We start from the raw sequence: 20,106 nt of genomic DNA on the forward strand, positions 1-20,106 counted from the left end.
TGTTGCTTAGCCACGCTGCCGTGCGTGGTCTGCCTCGGCGCGGGGCTCCGCCGGCCGCGTTCCGCTTCACCGCGGAGCTGGGCTCCCCGAGGCCGCTGACGCCCGGCAGCGCCGCGGCCAGGGCGGGCTCCAGGCAGCCGCCTTCCAAGCAGGTGCACGGGGCGGCCGTGAGCCCGGGGGCGTTTCCGCAGCGGCGGCACTTCTGCGGCAGCCTCTCCCTCTCCCCCCCGCCGCTGGCGGGGGCGGCAAGCCGGCGCGCTGCTTGGGGCGGCAGAAAGGGTAGAGCCGGCCCTGGCCGGGGCTGTCAGTAACCGCGCCGCCGCGTGCGCTTTCCCGCTATGTTCGTTTCACACCCCCACCCCCGTGGTGCAAAGCCCGGTGCGGGCGTTGTTCGGGCCGGTGACTGTGCAGGGCAGCCTGCAGGCCAGCCGCCCAGACGTGCTGTGAGGGCGGCTGCTGGTTCCTTGGCGGCGGGGGTGGAGCGGGGCTTTTTTCATCGGACTGCTGACGGGCATCGAAGCGAAGTTTGGGGAGGAGGGCTTTATTTTCTTCTATTATTCTTTTTTTTCCCCTGAAGTGCCTTTTCCTAAAGGGACATGAGCAAAAACAGCCCCGAGCAACGACTCCTCCTCCTAGCGAACTGAAGCGAGCTCGTGGTGTTCGGGTTGTCAGGGAGCCCGTGATGGTTCAAATGTGCACGCAGTATGACAGATGACCTATTGGAATAATTTCAGAGCCGTGCTGTGGTTGCTACGACAACCACTGCTCTCTTGGCTTTCATCTGGCCATGTGACAGTGACTTTGACGTCAGCTGGAGGCAGAGTCTGTGGTTTAGTCCACACAGCCAAAGGCTTGTGAGAATCTAGTGGATGCTGGACTTATCCCCCTTGCTGCTGCTGCTGTTTCCCAGGGGCTGCCAGGGCATGGACTACTAACGCCTTGCGTTTCTAAAATCAGGTATTATAATATATATTATTATACAACACGCTTGTATAATATATATATATATATATTTTAAAGTGTGTTGTGGTTGGGGTTTTTTTTTTTTTTTGCTGGTTTGTTTTGGCTGCAAGTTTGCCTTGATGAGCAACTACAGACAACTGCAGAGCAGCTTCCAGCTACTAATTCTGTGTGCAGACAGCAAAGCAAAGTTAAATTTGGATTAATGGTCCGTGAAGGGAAAATAAAATATAGTAAGTAGTTCTTGCTTGACACTTTAAACCACTACATAACAATATAGAGGAACATCAGCAAAATATTCCGTCTTGGTTACACAAAAATAATTTTGTTAGGAATTTTGTTGGTTTAGGCATCAGTACAGTTTTGTGTATTGTTGGAACGTTTTAAAATTGCTGTCTTGTTCAGATTAAACTGAGAATCTATTTTCTTTTTTTAATTCCCGATGTGTTTAACAAGCCAACAATAGACACTGATAGGAACATTATTCTACCAGACTCCAAAAGTTCTCTGTTAAATCATCTGTGTTCATGCATGCTCCTAGCACATGCTGCAATCATATAATGTTAAAGCCTTTTATCAGAGACGTGGGGCATGTGATAGATTGACTGTATTATGTTTAGGGAGGAATGGGTCAACAGCTTCCTGAGAAATAATCTGAAATATGCCAAGATACTAAGATAAGTGTAATGTATGCTCCTACCCCTTTTCTTCCCTACACACGAGCTATTCTAACCACTCTTTATCCCACAAAGAGAAACAGAAAAGATTAGCTTAAAAAAAAAGAGTTGTAGGATGAACAATGCAGTACTAGTTGAAAAGTAAAATGCTACATTGGCTTTTTTTTTTCCTGAAACTTTTTTTTTTAAATTACGTTTCTTGAAAGGAAGTTGTTACCAAGAGCAGAATTCATCACTTCTTAAAGTTGTAAATCTTTGGCTACATTAGTGTGTGGGTACATTTATATTATTAATTCTAAGAATAGATCACAGATGAAGCCGTGTGTGTTCTTTCCTGGAAAAAATATATTTGATAATTCTAGCATGTCTATGTGCCACCATTTCCCTGTTCCCGAGCTAACAATAAAACCTTTAAACTTTGATCATTTTTTTTTAAACCTGCCCCTCTGCTGAAGCACTCAAGGAGCTGCGCAACAATTTAAAATGCAATGCAGTAAGAAAGATAACTATATAGAAACATATATAGATGCATCTGATGAAGTGAGCTGTAGCTCACGAAAGCTTATGCTCAAATAAATTGGTTAGTCTCTAAGGTGCCACAAGTACTCCTTTTCTTTTTGCGAATACAGACTAACACGGCTGCTACTCTGAAACCTATAAAGAAACAGATACATATTCAAGTATGGTGGCATTAATAATTGTTTTTAAAAGTGAACCAATAGATATTAAGACTGAAAGCACCTCTGAAAAGAATAGTCTAGAATAAATTTGCTTAAACAGAACGCCAGAAATAAATGCATCTAAAATCTTAAAACAGTTGTACTTGGTATTAAATCTATACTTTGGAGTTTAAATCTTCTGCAAAAATTCTATATTTTTAAACTACATTTAAAAAAAAAATTCACCTAATGGTAAAGCATCAGATTTTATGTACACTCTATTTTTTTATTTAGGTAAATTTAATTAAGATCTATAATGTTGCAACTACTTTGAAATACTATATGGTTAATATATTCTTATTAACGTCATGATCATTTAAAATCTTACATGAAAGTTTGTTCGTCCTTGGAGTGGAGACTTTCTAATACCACTCTTATCCACACTGCATAGTTACTCTGCCTGTTGTCCTGTTTCATTAGACTGTGCACCCCATACACAGGTGAGCCATTTGGACTACTATTATGAGTAATTGCTCACCATATATCCATGTATGAAGAGAGATTACAGAAATCTGGCTCACTGAAATCAAGGAGATTTATTCATTGAGTAAGGTACTACACAACAAGTAGTGGCAGAATCTAGCCCTAAATATTTAATAAAAGGCATATATGTTGACTCATTTATAGTGACCAGGTCAGAATCTGAAAGCAATTATATACACCAGTCAATTACTTACTTGCATTGAGTAGGACAACAAATTATTTGTATTCACATTTTCAGGATCCGTCCCATGTATGTAAACTATTATCTACCAAGCTTTGTGTATTGTTTCACTAGTGCCATACCATGAGTGCAGAGGCACAATCACATTAATTTATAGCATGAATAAAATTTCCCATAGATTATATTGTGCTTAATATCATTATAAATGCCTGCTTAGTGGGAAATAATTCATATGGTGGTTGCCACATGAATTATTCATGGATCTATTTTAAAATTATTTTAATTAACGGCACATCAATTCCATCTTTTAAAGATATGTTTTACTTTAGCAATAATAACCAAGTCTTAATAAAAGGATTAGATTGATCTGTGGAAGGAAGACAAACAGTTCCCCATTTGACCAAAATGGTTCTAGCAATATTATTACAGAAGGTGTGAAATACAAGAGTATTGATTAAACTGAGTGAACCAAGTGTTGTCCAACTCTGCAAGGCGATGAGAGCTATTGTCTCTCATCGACTTCAGTGGGATCTAAAGACACTCAGTCCTTCTCAGCATTGGGTCTTATATGAACATCAGAAGAATGCCTTGTTTTTATCTACTATTAAGAATCCAACAGTGAGGAAGTTGGTTGTTTGATAGACCAACCTTGAGTTCAGAATGCAGAAACTGTGGGAAATGCACACATCCTTGCTTCATGTGAAATGAGGAAGATGGCTAGTGATAAAGGTCCCTAATGCTGTGCACAGCTCCCAGGGACAGAGTATTTTAAATCTGGTTAATCCTGTATGTTATGAAGCATTTTTCTGACTAACACTTGATTTATCTTCTGTGTTTGTGACGTTAACAAGATGGCATAATTTAGAATTTGATTTCTCAATCTATGTGATAATCCCATACACCATACCCACAGGGGGAAAAAATATTCAGGCTTCCCCTTCCTGTATAGGAGGGTGGTTGAGAACCCACAATTTAGATCACTTCTCCGTGTTCTGTCCTTTGCACACATCAGGAGACTATTCCTTTTTACAGTCTTGTCTCTTTATCCATAAAGAAGGGTGAACTGATTGGTAATTACTGTAGAATCAGAGTACTTCACCTTAAGGGAGATGTTGGCTAAAAATGGAATATAAAGCTCATTGCAAAACAGGATTCAACTTGTAAAATTAAACACCATGCTCAAATTGTTGATACATTACTCTAGAAATAACTTTATTGTTTTAGTGACTGTACCTTGAGCTGTGTGAGTTGATGGACAATGACAATCTAAAAATAGGCTAGAAAGATAAGTCAATTCTTGCCAATACAATCTAAGCCACTTTTTTAATAAAAGCTTTCTACTTGCAATACTCTGAATCTTCTTATATGGATTTGAAAACCTTTCAAGAGTGCCAATTCTGCTTGCATTTTAAGGGCCCAATGTTCCACTCTGTTACACCACCGTAAAACCAGTGTAACTGTGTTGTAGTCAGTGGAATCACACCACGGGAAAACCAGTAAAGCACCAGGCCCTTAAATCACATTTTTTGCAGAAGTTAGTTTCAACCCTGTTAAAAGTAACTAAATTGTGATAGGTTTCAGAGTAACAGCCGTGTTAGTCTGTGTTCGCAAAAAGAAAAGGAGTACTTGTGGCACCTTAGAGACTAACCAATTTATTTGAGCATAAGCTTTCGTGAGATACAGCTCACTTCATCGGATGCATACTGTGCATAAATCATGATAATATCTCTCACCCACATTAACAACAAAGAGTTAAAGTGACAACTGAGTAACAATGGAGATTTAAGTGAGCTGTAGCTCACGAAAGCTTATGCTCAAATAAATTTATTAGTCTCTAAGGTGCCACAAGTACTCCATTTCTTTTTAGTGGAGATTTAGCCTTTTAATCAACAGTATCCATATCTAGTTGGCAGCCGGTATCAAGTGGGCCGGTTTTGTTCAATATCTTCATAAATGATCTGGAGGATGGTGTGGATTGCACTCTCAGCAAATTTGCAGATGATACTAAACTGGGAGGAGTGGTAGATACGCTGGAGGGGAGGGATAGGATACAGAAAGACCTAGACAAATTGGAGGATTGGGCCAAAAGAAATCTGATGAGGTTCAATAAGGATAAGTGCAGGGTCCTGCACTTAGGACGGAAGAACCCAATGCACAGCTACAGACTAGGGACCGAATGGCTAGGCAGCAGTTCTGCGGAAAAGGACCTAGGGGTGACAGTGGACGAGAAGCTGGATATGAGTCAGCAGGGTGCCCTTGTTGCCAAGAAGGCCAATGGCATTTTGGGATGTATAAGTAGGGGCATAGCGAGCAGATCGAGGGACGTGATCGTTCCCCTCTATTCGACATTGGTGAGGCCTCATCTGGAGTACTGTGTCCAGTTTTGGGCCCCACACTTCAAGAAGGATGTGGATAAATTGGAGAGAGTCCAGCGAAGGGCAACAAAAATGATTAGGGGACTGGAACACATGAGTTATGAGGAGAGGCTGAGGGAGCTGGGATTGTTTAGCCTGCAGAAGAGAAGAATGAGGGGGGATTTGATAGCTGCTTTCAACTACCTGAAAGGGGGTTCCAAAGAGGATGGCTCTAGACTGTTCTCAATGGTAGCAGATGACAGAACGAGGAGTAATGGTCTCAAGTTGCAGTGGGGGAGGTTTAGATTGGATATTAGGAAAAACTTTTTCACTAAGAGGGTGGTGAAACACTGGAATGCGTTACCTAGGGAGGTGGTAGAATCTCCTTCCTTAGAGGTTTTTAAGGTCAGGCTTGACAAAGCCCTGGCTGGGATGATTTAACTGGGAATTGGTCCTGCTTTGAGCAGGGGGTTGGACTAGATGACCTTCTGGGGTCCCTTCCAACCCTGATATTCTGTGATTCTATGATTCTAGTTGCTTTTTTAACTAAACCCAGATGCCATGCATATGATATTGGGAAGGCAAAGTAAATGATTACTCCATGATTTGTACCAAGTTCAAGTAGAAAAGCCAAACTCTGGAATGTTTTTGGTATTCACATTTCAAAAGGAACCATTTGCAGCAAGCTGAAATCTGTGCAGACAACTATAGTCAGATAACAGTTAAAAATAGTGTATTTTTGGCTCTACTCTTACTGCTGTTAAATTTAAATTCTTAAATAGCAGGGAGTAAGAGTTGAGGTTTGAGAAACAGTAATTTTGTGATTATTTTACAAGGATTGAATTGTTCTGTCATCAAATTTGCATTTCAGTCAGCATTACAGTATGAAAATATAATTAGAAACTGCAGCTCAAATCACTGAATGCAACATTTTCCCAAAGGGAGCACAGAAAAGAAGCTGCTCTTGTTAAAACTGGAGCTGATGGTGAAATCCTATATTTGGAAAATATGAACATATAGTTGTAGAGTTCCTTTAATTTCTGTGGTCTCAACTCTCCTTTTGACTTTCTGCTGAACTTCATTTTTTGGTGAGATTCACTTCCACAAAAACATTTAATCATTTAAAGCAAAAGTGCCCAGTACCTGTTCTGTAGGATTTCAGCGTGACACTGCTATGAGTTACTGAATATTTTTCAACCACAAAATGACATTGAGATAACGTTACGAATCTGACTTACACCCAGAAAAGCCAGGAAGCTTGTCACTTGGACTGAAACGTTGCCTTTAATCTGCCCCAGCGGCAATGCCATAAAATGATCCAATGTCAGGAATCCCCAGCAACATCTGGTCTCAGTGGGATGAGTAAAGGATGGAGTTCCAGGTTTTATTCAGTAGTTGTTTGCTTCTGGAAGTTTAAGACTTAGTAGTACGTGTTCACAATGTAATTGCGTGAGTCTCACTGATTTCAATCCCTGAAGTTATTGAAACTTCTTGTTGTTTTTAAAATTGTGCTGGTATTGACTGGAAATACTAGAAAAGTATTAACTGGAAAAATATGCATCTTTGAAATACTAAAGGTTCAGGGTATCTTTAGATCTGGATTCATGTTGATAGATACCCTCTGAGTTTACTCAGCTCATCCCTTTGGAGTGTGCTTCAAGGAACAAATCCTGCCCACCACTTTAGGTATACGGCAGAACCAGAGCAGTCTCACTCCCTAGAGGATGGGGTTCAGGAAATGGGGAACACATTCAGTGCACAGACACTCTGCACACACCACTCACCGGTGCGTCACAGAAACTCCCTGTCCTCCACCAGAGGGAGCTTTAAAAATGGGGCACGGGTGGGACAGAAGAATAGAAAAGGTTCCTGTGGATCTGTGACAGTGCAGATAATGGGCAAACTTGCTATATTTGCCTGTGTTGAGCCCGGTTACGGGTGACACTAGTGCAGCTATAGAGTGTTCTGAGGAATAGGATTCTGCACCTGTGACAGCCCTGGGACACCTTTCCACCATGACTGTCCATATACTTCTGCTTGGCACAGGGGAGAGAATTTGCATCAGGGTTACTATTTAGAGAAGTGCACGTACCATTATCTGGATCTATTTCATTATATTTAATAAGTAATCACAGCATACACCACAGTGTGTACTGGGAAAGAGTTTTCATTACAGGTAAATGACCCTTCCCGCTGTCAAGGCTTCATGATTGTGGTGCACAGAGGGGACTGAGAATGCATGCAGGTTGCACAGCCCCTTTTTGTCTACTCTGTTAGTCTGGCATAGACGGGAACGCTCATTGGGCCTGAATTTATGTGGATTTGGATAGGGGATGCAGCAGGAGCAGCTGTCACTATTCCAGCCCATCGAGAAGTTCACTTTGAATATGCATGGAATTATAGGGGTGCCAATTTTAATTGGCTGTATTCCTGGAGCTTTTATCACATAACATCTTTGATTCCTGGAGACTCCAGGACAATCCTGGAGCTTGGCAACAGTAAACCAGATTCAGTCTGTGGTTAAAAACCTTTGACACAGTCATTAGGCCTACTTGGTATGTGCTTTTAAATGTCCGTAACTGCTGTTCAATTTTTTTAAATCACAGCATAGTTACACTGGGTAAAATTTTAGTGGGCCTTAGGCACTTTTGAAAACTGTACCTGCTGTGTTTACTAGGGTGTGCTATGGGCCTGCTGAACCCCATGTAGAGAACAAAACTGTTTGAAAAATACGGAAAACAAAAGGCTTCTGAAATTAGTAAACATTTGTAACTTTTGCTGACCTTTAAAAATAGCTTAAAAAATTGGTTTGTCTTTTCGAAGATACGTAACATAGAAATGCTAGAAGTTTTTCTGGGGCTGAAGAAAAACACAAGCAGGTGCTGCTGAAGAATCAAGAGTTTGTTCTTAAGGGCTTCAAGGTGGCTCTCATAAAAGAGTAGAGTTTGAAAGAACACAAGATTAAGTGTCCGTGAGCTTTTGTTAGACAAGTATATAAGATAATTTAAGTGCTAGCACTTGTGTTCCAAAGAATTTTAAAGCAGAAACATTTCAAAATAAATCTCGGCTAGATTCTTCATTCATAGGGTTCCCTCAACCAATGAAGGCAGTAGAATGAAGCAGCTTTTCCTAGTTAATTGAGGGCTCATTTGTAACTCTTACAAAGTTGCTAAAACACAGTGGGCAGGTCTCACTTGAAGTGTCTAACTTAAAGGCACACTCGTAGTCATTTGAGCTGTGACGCAATCCTGAAAATGTTTCATTCCAAAATATTCTGTTTGAGTTTATGTTGTATGAATATTCCTGATGGCCAACTCCAAGATGGGGGACGCCGCGGGAGGGGAATGAACTTGAAGCTGTTTATTTCTACAACTCATTTATGCCTGTTTTCACAGCGTTATTCTTTTGTATAGAATGGTAGCACGATTGAAGAATTCTCTCTAGCTTTGCCATATTAGTAAACACAGGTCCAATTAAAGCAATTATAATTCAGCAGAGATGTCTGCAGTCTTCTGTATATGTCTGTCAAGTTTTCTAATCACAACTGTTTTATGTGTGCGTTTATATATAAACCCACATGGACCCTGCTAATGTATTGACAGTTAAGGGTTCATTTGCATCCTCGTAGAACTTTCCCATGTGTATCTGGGCTGTGGTGCATGAGAGCAGAGTATGACATTGTAACTGGCTTGGAATGAATCTTGAAACCCGTCTTTGGTCTACTCCTTGCTTGTGTGTCATCATGTAGGTCTGATCTTAAGAGGTGCTGAGAACCCTCAATGCCCACTGACCTCAGCCAAGTGCTAAGAATGTCACAATATTATAAAAACTTGCTGTTTCATTCTGGTATGCTGGAGGGCTTTCATATCTGAAAATCCAAAACTATGTGGCAGAGTGAGTAGTGTTTCATAGCACACTGTATGTTCCATCCCCTCTAATTCTGACATATTTGATAGGATTGTTCAATTCTTGGATTATCCAATAATTGAGCTGAATAGCAAATCATTCAGCAGAAAGTCCTTGCAGCAGACAGTATCAAAAGCTGATTATCCACCAGGAGCCCCCAAGTCTTTTTCAGAGTCACTGCTTCCTAGAATAGAGTCCTCTGTACTGCAAGTCTGGCCTACATTGTTTGTTCCTGATGTATATATTTATAGTTAGCTGTATTAAAACACATTTGCTTGTTCCCAGTTTGCCAAATGATTCAGATAGCTCTGTCAGTGACCTGTCCCCTTCGTTGTTTACCACTTCCCCAATTTTTATGTCATCTACAAACTTTATTAGTGATTTTGTTTTCTGCCAGGTCATTGATGATAAATGTTCCATAGTGCATGGCCAAGAATTGATCCTGGCAGGATCCCACTAGATACACACCTGCTTGAAGATGATTCCCTGTTTACAGTAATGTTTTAAGACCTGTCAGCTAGCCAGTTTTTAATCCATATGTGTGCCGTGTTGATTTTGTACTGTTCTCATTTTTTTAAATCATAATATTTTGTGGTACCAAGTCAAATGCCTTACAGAGGTTTAAAAATAGTACATCAACACTATTACCTTTATCAATCAAATTTTGTAATATCCTAATCAGTTTATTTTGAGCAGATCTGTTTTCCATAAACCCATGTTGATTGGCATTAATTATATTACCCTCCTTCAATTCTTTGAGTCCCATGTCAGCTGCTCCATTATTTTGCCCGGGATCAGTGTCAGGCAGATGAGCCTATAATTAACTAGGTTGTCCTGTTTTATCCCTTTTAAATATTGGCACAGAATTAGCTTTCTTCCAGTGTTCCAAGAATTATTGAAAATTAGCATTAATGGTCTAGTGAACGCCTCAGCCGTCTTTTAAAAAAATTCTTGAATGCAAGTTACTCAGATCTGCTGATTTTAAAAATGTCGAACTTTAGGAGCTACTGTTTAACATCCTCCTTAGCTACTATTGGAATGGATAGTGAGCTTGATGTGTGCCCCAATGTCTTGTTCCCGACGCGGGGGGATTTACCAGTGTTGTATGTGTATTAAAAAGAAAAAACTTGCAAAATGCTTGGGAATATTGGTGGTAAATGGAGGTGAGAGTTAAAGGACAGTTATGTGAATTCTGCAGATTTTGCTGGACTAAGTGCCATCTGTACACAGAAAAGAAAACTTTCCTTTGCCGTCCAGTCAAGACCAATGACTGTGAGTTGGCCTGTAGTGGTGTTGTCCACCTCTCAACATGCCCGTATAATGTATGTGAATGTTTGTTTGAGCAAACCATGTTAATTAAAAAACAAAGTTATTTTTAAAGGACGGTGATAGAAGAGTTGCTGATGTGTGTGGCTGTTTGCTCAGCATTTGGTCAGCCCTTCATTAAACACTGAAGTCTTTGTGGGAAAACTCTGCTTTACATTATTCTAAAGATCTCACTGAAAAGCAAATTTTAGTGTGTAATTAATTGTCACGTTACAGCTTCAAACATGCCAGGTACGTAAGGTAAAATGCACATTGTTCTTGGTACGCTTTTCAGCACAATGGTCCATTGTGATTTCAGTAGAAACTTTGCAAACTTGAGCAGTGTGCTGGTTCCACAGTCGCTGGAGAGGAGGAGCAGCAGCAAAATGGTAAGAGATTTATTGTTAACGTTGTAAAGAGTTACAGCATTTTCCAGACTGGCATTTATTCCTTTTGTTCACTTAGTTCTCCTGTGCTTTTACAGTATTTTTCCCATTACTCATTTCTTGCCCGGAATAACATTTTTAACAGAAGGAATTGCTTGAACTTGAAGAAGAGGGGAACACATAGCCAAATTGGACAGCTGTATGTCTGGTGTGTCAGTGTGAGGGCACATTCTGCACTAAAATTCTGTCATTTTAGTTTAATTGGAGATGATAAAACAACTGCCCATTCGCAGTATTGGGTGATATAATAACTTTCATATCCCCAGAATTAGCTTGATAGTTCATAGAATCATAGAATATCAGGGTTGGAAGGGACCTCAGGAGGTCATCTAGTCCAACCCCCTGCTCAAAGCAGGACCAATCCCCAACTAAATCATCCCAGCCAGGGCTTTGTCAAGCCTGACCTTAAAAATATCTAAGGAAGGAGATTCCACCACCTCCCTAGGTAACACATTCCGGTGTTTCACCACCCTCCTAGTGAAAAAGTTTTTCCTAATATCCAACCTAAACCTCCCCCACTGCAACTTGAGACCATTACTCCTTGTTCTGTAATCTGCTACCACTGAGAACAGTCTAGATCCATCCTCTTTGGAACCCCCTTTCAGGTAGTTGAAAGCAGCTATCAAATCCCCCCTCATTCTTCTCTTCTGCAGACTAAACAATCCCAGTTCCCTCAGCCTCTCCTCATAAGTCATGTGTTCTAGTCCCCTAATCATTTTTGTTGCCCTCCGCTGGACGTTTTCCAGTTTTTCCACATCCTTCTTGTAGTGTGGGGTCCAAAACTGGACACAGTACTCCAGATGAGGCCTCACCAATGTCGAATAGAGGGGAACGATCACGTCCCTCGATATGCTGGCTATGCCCCTACATATACATCCCAAAATGCCATTGGCCTTCTTGGCAACAAGGGCACACTGTTGACTCATATCCAGCTTCTCATCCACTGTAACCCCTAGGTCCTTTTCTGCAGAACTGCTGCCGAGCCATTCGGTCTCTAGTCTGTAGCGGTGCATGGGATTCTTCTGTCCTAAGTGCAGGACTCTGCACTTGTCCTTGTTGAACCTTATGAGATTTCTTTTGGCCCAATCCTCTAATTTGTCTAGGGCCCTCTGTATCCCTACCCTCCAGCGTATCTACCTCTCCTCTCAGTTTAGTGTCATCTGCAAACTTGCTGAGGGTGCAATCCACACCATCCTCCAGATCATTTATGAAGATATTAAACAAAACCGGCCCGAGGACCGACCCTTGGGGCACTCCACTTGATACCGGCTGCCAACTAGACATGGAGCCATTGATCACTACTCGTTGAGCCCGACAATCTAGCCAGCTTTCTATCTACCTTATAGTCCATTCATCCAGCCCATACTTCTTTAACTTGCTGGCAAGAATACTGTGGGAGACAGTGTCAAAAGCTTTGCTCATTCCCCGAGTCTACAGTTCCATGGCTATATTGATATTTTGCATGCACAGCTACAATTGCTCTAACTCCATAAAATGATGTAATATAGATGTAAGTAACTTTTTAAAAAATTGAACCTTTAACATGTATGAATGGTTTCTAGCTACAAAAAAGATGTGTTTACTGTACATAGTGTGAGGCTTCGTTGCAGGATCATGTATATCTCCTGGAGGGCACCTTTGTGTTTGCAGTTGACTAGAATCATTGCTTCTTGATGGCATGCAACAATTAGGGACAGAAAGGGTTTTTGTGTGGAGAAATAATGGCAAAGAAACATAACCGTGGAGGCAGGCAGACAGCCCTTGCTGAGTTAATTTTACTGAACCCTATCTTCAGTTCTCACTGTATCTCCTTTATACCTCTTAAAGCTGACCCAAGAGGACAGCTGGGATTTCCCATTATAAAGGAAAAGGGCCAGATGGCATAGAGCCAGTGTATGCCACCCATCCATTAGCCCCTAGAGTGGGTGTGTGTGTCATGGATAGGAGGAGACCTAGCCATATTTGCTAGCCATCTATACTGGAGGGAGGCCAAGGAAATGCAGAGATGATCCAAAGATGAAAAAACTAATACCATAGCAATGGCTTCCCATCCTCCTGTATAAAGGATCTCCCTTTGTTACTTCCTTGCTGTCCTAGAAGTGTTGATTCACTTATCACTTAGGGTATGTCTACCCCACAGTGTTACTACAGCAGGTGTAGACACACCTGAGCTAGCTTTGATCTAGCTAGCTCAAATAACAACAGCAGTCAAGCCACAGGCTAGCCCTCCAGTGCATACCCAGGACCCAGAGTGGGCTTGTATAGCCCAGGCTGCAGCAGCTGTACTGCTATTGTTGTTCAAGCTAACCTGATCAAAGCTCAGGTGTGTTTACAGTACCACACAGTCACACCTCAGTCTGCAGCATAGCTGTACCCTTGGATTAAAAACAACAACAGATTCCTGCTGAATGTGATGCTTTGGTAGATTAGACAGGCCACCCCATCACCATCACTCACCCCACCATATGCCACTGTGGAATTACCCATACAACTGGCAAACCAAGCCCAGGTTTGGGCTCAGATTGACTGCAGCTGACAAAAAGAGGTATAACTGACACCCCTGTGTAACAGCATGGCCCCCTGCCCTGGAGGGGAGGATTCACTGAGTGGAAGGGCAGGGAGTGGCACCCCAGCCTACTCTCCCTCAATGCTTCTGTCAGAGAGATTCTTGATGAAGGCTCTGTGAGGACCTCTGCCATTACAGGCTGATGTGGTGATGTGTTGAATCTGAACATCCCTTAGCCATGCCTCTTTCCTGGCCAGCACCAGCCAGGGTTGGCTTGTACAGGCCCCAAGGCATTCCCTCCTCCCAGAAGAGAATAAATTGTGGCCAATTTCCACCCTTTTCATGTGTTTTGCTGCTGGGTTTTTCTGTTTTTCTCTTTCTAAAGGGGAGAAGGGAATTTAGCCCTAGGATTTTTTCAGTCCTGATTGCTGGTAACTTCAGAGTACTCCAAAACGCCACCACCAGTACCACCACTATTCACAACAGGAACAGAATACGAGCTCTTCTCAAAAATCATGCCCGCTAAAGTGACTTTAGGCATCAAAAGTAATAATATGATTCCATTTCCACACTGATATAGAGTTAAAATAGGGGAGGATAAAGCTTCATCACCAAAGTCACGATCCTCTAGATCTTGGGTTTGATAATATGGGCCTCTACTTGTTTGTCCATTTGAAAGACTACCTGACTGCTCCTAAGACTATTCTCCCCAGACTCGAGGGCCTCTCTTCCAGCAAAATGGGAAACCTCAGAGAAACTACAAGTCTTTCTGAAACTCAGCAGTCAGGTGGGTCCAATCCCTTACAGTGGCTACTGTGCAGCAAATCTGCCACTTCCTCCTACTTGAGTATAGATAGCCAAGGCAAGCCTGAAAGAGAGCAGTTCAAGTCACCAGAAATACAGTGATGAACCTTTTAAAATGTGGATTAAGTGAAAAATGTGATGAATATGACATGATTAGGAAAAATAGCAACAAACCACGGAATGACTAAACACAGATATTTCAGGATAGTTATTCTGTAAATGAGTTGGCTCTCTTATTATCGTTTATAATTTGTATTATCATAGCATCTAGGAGCCCTATCCTAGTCATAGACCAGGACCTCCTTGTGGTAGGCACTGTACAAACACAGAACAAAAAGATGAAAGCTTACACTTGAAGTATAAGACAAGAGACATCAGATGGATAAAGACAAATGGGGGAATTCAAGGAAACAATGAGACAATATTGGTCATCATGATAGACAGTGGTCTCAGCAGATATATTAGTAGAGGGATAGTATCATGTATGCCATTGACCTAAGCTTGTGCAGAATAGGTTTATCCACTTTGATGATGGTTTGATATACAGGTTTCACTCAGTTTTAGGGTTTTCTTGTTTATTGGGTATCCATTTTAATAGTTATAAATATGTGAAAGCGTGCAGACGTGTACAAAACTCTCATTTTGTTTTGTTTTTTGTAATCTCTCTAGAATGAGTATCTGGCTTTTGTCCATATTAATCATCTCAATTATAGATTGACAGGACAACAATTCTTTTGAAAAAAGAAAAAGGTATAAGAGAAAGGACACACTTTTTGACATCTTCCTGCTATGGGTCAACAGGTCTGTACTGTATCACATGAAAAATTGGCTTAATGTCAGACAACAGCTTGACACCGTGCAGTACATGATAATGGCTGTGTCTTCGCAATGCTTTACAGTGTTTGTATTTCAGTCCAGGGAGGGATGCTATGCGGTAATGTCAAGATGCTCTCTTATGGCATTGACTGAGGAAAAAGAAAAGAGTTCTGGTTGCAGTTTACACTCATTGCTCCTGGTTTATTGAACTCAACCCTTATGTTTTCAGTATTGGGATTTAACTTAAATTGAACGTAGCTCTAAGGAGAGTCTTGTGTGGGGAGCACTTACTTATTGCTGTTCCTTGCAGAACTCTTTTTAAGACTGCTTGATTCCATTATTATATTCCACATTTGACATGGAACTGAGATGGACCATTTTTTCCTTCCCTCAAATTTCCCAGTAAAATCAACCCTCCTTCAGTGACGTGCCCCTCCCATCCTAAAGGTGTGGCAGCCTCCTTTACAGCGGGCATGTCATTAATCCTACAAGTCACAATACTGGCCTGGTTTTAGGCTTTGTTGCAAACTGGAAACTTGGATCAGAGTCATTAAAAGGTTTGTTAAGGTGCATGAAGAGGGTGCATTCAGGAGAGGTGGTGTGGGTTGGTGGCTAGGATGTTAGACTAGGTGTCTTCAGGTTTGGGTTCTAGTCCCACCTCTTACCCTGACTTCCTTTTTGATCTTAGGCCAGTGAGTTAACCTCTATAGCAGGCATGGCCAACCTGTGGCTCCGGAACCACATGCGGCTCTTCAGAAGTTAATATGCGGCTCCTTGTATAGGCACCAACTCCAGGGCTGTACCTACAGGCACCAACTTTCCAATGTGCCAGGGGGCGGGCTGCTCACTGCTCAACTCCTGGCTCTGCCACAGGCCCTGCCCTCACTCCACCCCTTCCTGCCCCCTCCCCCTCCCCTGCAGTGCCCTCGCTCCTCCCCTCCCCCCCATCCTCCTGCACACCACAAAACAACTGATCGGGTGGTGGGGGAGGGAGGAGGAGGCATTGATCAGTGGGGCTGCCAGTGGGTGGGAGGTATGGGGGGGGTGGGCTTTGATGGCGGGGCTGCTGACGTATTACTGTGGATCTTTGGCAATGTACATTGGCAAATTGTGGCTCCTTCTCAGACTCAGGTTGGCCACCCCTGCTCTGTAGCCTTTATAGTGAAGTGAAGATAACTTATCAAGTGCTTTCAGTTTTGTTGCGTGGAAAGCCCTGTATTGGTGCTCCTTGTTTTTATTCATGGTCTTACATCAAAGTCTTGTGAAAGTCAGTGATTTTGGTTGAGCTACATTTTTGAGAGTCTTTGGGTTTGTTGAAACCAAAACCAGGGACATGAACCCATGAAAATGAAAAGGTTCAAAACCTCCACCTGAAAACAGAAACTGCAGTGTTCTGCATTCCTCTAACTAATTTAGGGGACTTCTTGGAAGTAAGTCTGTCACTTTTTCCACAGTGATTAAATATCTTTCACACAACACAAACTGCTGTCTGTGGTGAAGGGCTGATGTGTCTGAGTGAAATCCAAGGAAACTGGACAACGTGTAATAGTGCTCCTTTATTGCATAATAAGACAGCTGATAAATTTGGTAATAAACACTATTCAACTGGCCTTATATTTCATCAGTGTTTGTACTGATTGTTCTTTAGCCTTTGCATTTTGCTAAGATTGTTCTATTAAGCTATCAGTGTTCTCCAAATTGCCATTGCTCAACTGCACATAATTCACTATTCCTTACTAATTAAGTTGGTTATCAGATTTTGCTGATGGGTAATTTTGTTCAAGACTTCACAGGCGCTGCTAAATTTGTTCATGTAAACAAATAGTAGCATGCTTTTCTCTGTTATTGTGAAGATTAGATTAGGAAAAGTTTTTATCCCTTTTCTGGAAAGCTTAATAATAACTGCCATGTAGGCAGATATTTAGAATTTCCACAGGTGTCTAGCACAAAAGGATTCAAAACGATACTGTTGTCTGACATGCTTATTCCTGAATGTATTAGCCTTGACAAGCTCTGGGTAATTGGATGGCTTGTCATGTCTGTAAAATACATTATTTCTTTTAAAAATAGAAAAGAATACATTATTTTCCCCCACTGCAAGGAAAAATTGTCAATAGAAGACTGGTTTAAATTGGTTTAATTTGTTAAGAAAATTGCAATGCACTGTGGAAACCTTTATTGCATTTCATTTTAAGGCACTGTATCTAACATCCAAAGATCATCAGTTTACTCTTAAGTAAACAGCAAGATCTATTGTACAAGTTTTAACAACATAGACCTTCTCCAGAAAACATGCTCCCATAAACTAATTGGGTTTAGGGTTTCTAATGGGAAAACTGGATAATCAAATTACACTTCCCCTGAGAGAAATTGGCATCAGATTATTTCATTTAGGTTTTCTGATAACAGCTCTGACTGAACAGATAAGAATCAACACTTTTTTTGTTCCTGCCCTGAAAGATATTCATAATATAGCCAAACTGTGGGCAGTGAATTCAGCTGATGGGTAATATATCTATCACTCTTGTTTTGAAGAAGACAGTTTCATTTTATTAGGCTTTGCTCCCATGTCCCAGTAAGAAAGCAGCAAATCCAGTGGTGAGCTGGAGCCGGTTCGCACCCAGTTCGCTAGAACCGGTTGTTAAATTTAGAAGCCCTTTTAGAACTGGTGGTTCCACGAGGGACAACCGGTTCTAAAAGGGCTTCTAAATTTAACCGACCAAAAGTGGCGCCTTAGGCGCCGACTCTATGGGTGCTCCAGCCCTGGAGCACCCAAGGAGAAAATTTGGTGGGTGCAGAGCACCTAAGGCGCCACTTTTGATGTGATCAGTGGGGGAGAGGCTGCTCCCCCCTAGCTACCCTTCCCCACCCCTAGAAGCCAGAGGGACCTGCCGGATGCTTCCTGGGAGCTGCCCCAGGTAAGCACCTCCGGGACTCCCCACCTCGCCCTCTGGCAGGTGCCTCTGACTCGGCGGGGCAGGGCGGGGTGGGCACCCACTACAGTGGCCCATGAGACCCTCCTGCCCGGTTCTGGGGGCAGTCAGAGGATGGGAGGGGGTGGATGGGGCAGCGGTCCGGGGCGTAGGGGTGGGCAACAACCCCCTCGTGGGGTGAGGAGGGAACTCGTTAAGATTTTGGCAGCTCATCACTGAGCAAATCTCTTTTCATTTGAACACTTCTGGAGTGTGTTCCACTTAAAAGAAACACAATGAGATACATTGGTAGCACTTGCTAGCTCATCATGGTGTGCTGATATTTCAAATCCAGGACAGGGAATTTTAGAGGGCAGAACAAGAAGCTCAATCCAAGGTTGCCTCCTGGAGCTATGACTCCCTCCCAGCCTTGTTCTGCCCTGCATTATTTTGACCAATGGCAACCCTTCAAACAGGTTAACCTCTAACTATTTGTAATCACATGATTGCTATAGATCTCAGCTGGACATATATACTATATGCAGCAGCATCTGAAGAATTTTTAATGATTTATAACCATGGCTCTCCTGATTAAAATTAGCATTCACATTGTTTGAGGGATACTGGGAGTGAGAAGGCTCATGGAAAGGTAAAAATTTTTGCTCTTCTACTAAAGTGCTGCATGTGGACTGCTCTGCTATTTACTTATTACTACCATCTACAAAGCACTTTTCAAATATTAATTATCTGAGGATCATTTTTTTTTCTAAATGTAAAGAAAGCGAGGATTCACTGGTTGGTGACAGCAGAATCTGGCCCACAAACAGCAAGCTAGGCAGCAGCTTGGTCTTCGAGTTAGAGCATAGACAGGGGAGTAAGGAGATGCAGGTTGTAGGCCTGACTCTACTGCTCTTTGCTGCGGCCTTGGGCAATCGCTCGATGTGAGATTTTCAAAACTGCCTGAAGACCTCACTTTCATATGTGTTTTTTTTAGGCACCTAATGGTGCAGACTGAAAATCTTACTAGGTGTTGATCTGTTTCAGAGTAACAGCCGTGTTAGTCTGTATTCGCAAAAAGAAAAGGAGTACTTGTGGCACCTTAGAGACTAACCAATTTATTTGAGCATGAGCTTTTGCTTTTCTTTTTAGGTGTTGATCTGCCCCTATTGGGGAATGAACATCTTTGAAAATCGGAGCCAAAATGATTTAGGAGCACAGGTTCTATTGACTTTGAAAATTGGGTGCTTTTTGAAAACCCCATACTTAATCTCTGTTTTCATTGTCTTCACCTCTGCAATAGGGATAACACTTACCAATTGCTATAGAGTGCTCTGAGATCTTCAGATGAAAATGCTAAGTTGCTTAAATACAAAGTATTCTTACTGCATTCCATAGAGCAGGTAAATAAAACATTTTTTACAAAGACAGATTTTTATATGAAGAGTGAATTGCCCCTGGATTAATGCTATATGTCCTGTGGGTACTGAGTGGAAAATTAGATAAATGATTTCACTTATAGAGAAAACATACTGTTTAACAGATTTGAACAACGTACTAAGCAAAGTCTCTTGGTTTTAAGGTTAAATTCTATTGGCTATGTTTTTTTATTAAGATTACCTTTAAATCCTAATTTCAATTAAATTTTGCACTAATTGTATTGTTGCTTCTAATGCTCTCTAATGCTTGAACTGACATAGCTTACTGACTCTTTTGACCTATCCAATTTGTTACGGTATGTGATCATCCTCTTACACAACACTGTTTTACACTTTTGATGCAACGGAGTATTGATTTGTAACTATCAAATGTTATCTACTACAGATGAAGGTTGAGATCCGATAAATACAGTCCCTTTACATTACTGGCTTTGGAGTGAATATTGATAACATTTTCTGCACTGGATGCAGTAAGAACTGGACAGTTTGGATAGCTCCTTCTTTTTCAAGGTACCAGCTGTTTTTGAAAATGCTACTTCATGGCCTCGAAAAGGAGGCATTTATCAAACTCAGTCCCCAACCTACACCACCTATGGGAATT

At 41.7% G+C, this 20,106-nt stretch overlaps 1 protein-coding gene across 2 annotated transcripts in view; it reads left to right on the forward strand.

The window, feature by feature from the left end:
* Positions 1–558: 558 nt before the first annotated feature.
* The window catches only part of NCALD (neurocalcin delta), an 86,797-nt gene continuing 67,249 nt past the window's right edge, over positions 559–20,106 (forward strand). Inside the window, exons 1-2 of one of the 2 annotated variants that reach the window (XM_073330416.2) lie at positions 559–957; positions 19,891–20,015. The gene's annotated coding sequence lies outside the window, so the exon portion shown is untranslated. The remainder of the gene's footprint in view (positions 958–19,890; positions 20,016–20,106) is intronic. The other variant, XM_073330415.2, reaches the window with a different exon arrangement.

This window comes from Lepidochelys kempii, chromosome 2, assembly GCF_965140285.1.
Source record: "Lepidochelys kempii isolate rLepKem1 chromosome 2, rLepKem1.hap1, whole genome shotgun sequence".
Taxonomy (NCBI): domain Eukaryota; kingdom Metazoa; phylum Chordata; order Testudines; family Cheloniidae; genus Lepidochelys; species Lepidochelys kempii.